The following is a 1,704-nucleotide window of genomic DNA, read 5'->3' as shown; positions in this document are numbered from 1 at the left end:
CAGCCCGACATTAACATCGTATACCAACAAACAAAGGACAAGAGTCGGTCATTTAATCGGACATTTTCACATTCGTGGTAGGCCATATGTCTGATAAGAAGCTCTGGTTGTCCTGAACGCAATAAAATGTTCTGTTTTCCATGCCTGCTTTTCCGATCTCCTGGGGGACAAGGGGATGTTTGGAGTAGGCTAGTGTAGGTGTGTGTGACATGAAACATTTTTCAGAGAAGGCAAAAAACATGAGGCTAGCATCTGAGTTGTGCAAATTAGCCATGCTGGGGAAAGCTAATATTGCAGCACAACTCGATGAGGGCTACACTGTAAGTGCGAAATCGTGTACGAGTTTGTTCACCTGAGAGTGACACAGATAAAGTAATGCTGATTGCACAGACATTTGATGGGGCTAGTGTCATGAGAGGAGCATCTGGTGGAGTGCGTAAGAAAGTGCAAGACGTGTAGCCTACCCTAATTGCTATGCACATGTGGCAAGTGGTAGGTTAGCTCTCTAATAGAAATGTCGACTACACCATCTGAGGCCCTGCCCCTCAGAATCTTCAATCAATTGTACTGTAACTGGGTACATGAAGCCCAACCAGGCAACACAGGTTCGTGGTCACAGAAACCCAGAGGCGTGTTTCCAAAAATAAACTGTCTTTATTAACAAATCTTAATTTAAAAAAAAAAAAAAAAAAAAGGACCTTGGTCACAAAGGCACTGACACAAGTGGCCTACAAGTCCTGGACACACCTGTATACACACACAGTCACACACATACACCAGGATGTGCTCAGACTACTGGCTGAGGGATGAGAGGAGCCAGGAACAGGGCTGGAGAGTTTATCCGAGGGAGGGTCTACAGACACACCACACGTGAACATGTCAATATCGAATTCTCACACACACACACACAGCATATGCAATCAGCTGTGGTGAACATCATGGTTTATACAAGGACTACTGGACGAGAGCGTCCGTCGGTATACTGTTCTTCTCCCGTGTGAAAGTTAAATGTATACAAACATAGGCCTACAATAAATAAAACATGTAAAATCGACCATCACAACTTAGGTGAAAACAAAACAAAAAACAAAACAGCAGCGTTCGGAACTTGAACCAAGATGCCTTGATGTTGCCGCTCCTTGTGTTAGGCTACCGCAAGCTCTGCTACACGAAAAAGATACAATTAAAAACCCACGCAAGCTACATATTATTTTGAAGACAGTTAAAATTACATACCAATCAGCTGAGGTCGGCTATGAGGCCCATGTTCAGCAGCCGACAGCAATCCTAAAACCCCCAAAGTTTGTGTTAGCTATACTAGCCTACATCATATAGGAAACGTTACTACTCACGCAATGCCACGATAACCTACCGGAATGTCACTGGATGCATGCAGTGAGCAGGAGGCCAAAAGAGCACAAGGGATCCCGCGGTGAAGGCAGGAGTCAGGTGGACAACCAACAGTATGCAGCTATGACGTCGGCCTTCAAATTAAAAGTTACAATTTATGTAGCCACTTCTCTACGCTAATTGGCTCGTCTCCGAAAGCAAAGAGCCACTCGCAATTGCACTACTGGGTTAAGCAAGGGGCGTGGACCTTGTCCTGTTACACACATCAATTGAACCTGGTGATGGAAAAGGCTGCGTCAGCAGCATCCGCGTGCGTGTTCTCGGATTTTTATAGTTTCTCCGCTTTTTTCACAA

At 45.0% G+C, this 1,704-nt stretch overlaps 1 long non-coding RNA gene across 2 annotated transcripts; it reads right to left on the bottom strand.

Moving 5' to 3' along the window:
- Window positions 1-1,150: 1,150 nt before the first annotated feature.
- On the bottom strand, window positions 1,151-1,500 carry LOC121688667. Of its 2 annotated transcripts, XR_006024653.1 has the most exons (3): window positions 1,373-1,500; window positions 1,237-1,287; window positions 1,151-1,164 (listed from the first exon to the last, which is right to left on the bottom strand). It is a non-coding gene; the product is annotated as an uncharacterized LOC121688667 (long non-coding RNA). The 2 variants fall into 2 exon arrangements; XR_006024652.1 differs by having other exon boundaries at window positions 1,151-1,287.
- Between the last annotated feature and the right edge of the window lie 204 nt (window positions 1,501-1,704).

Source organism: Alosa sapidissima, chromosome 17, assembly GCF_018492685.1.
Source record: "Alosa sapidissima isolate fAloSap1 chromosome 17, fAloSap1.pri, whole genome shotgun sequence".
NCBI classification, from domain to species: domain Eukaryota; kingdom Metazoa; phylum Chordata; class Actinopteri; order Clupeiformes; family Clupeidae; genus Alosa; species Alosa sapidissima.
Note: the sequence above shows the minus strand (reverse complement) of the source record. Positions and strands in the feature narration are given on the sequence as shown.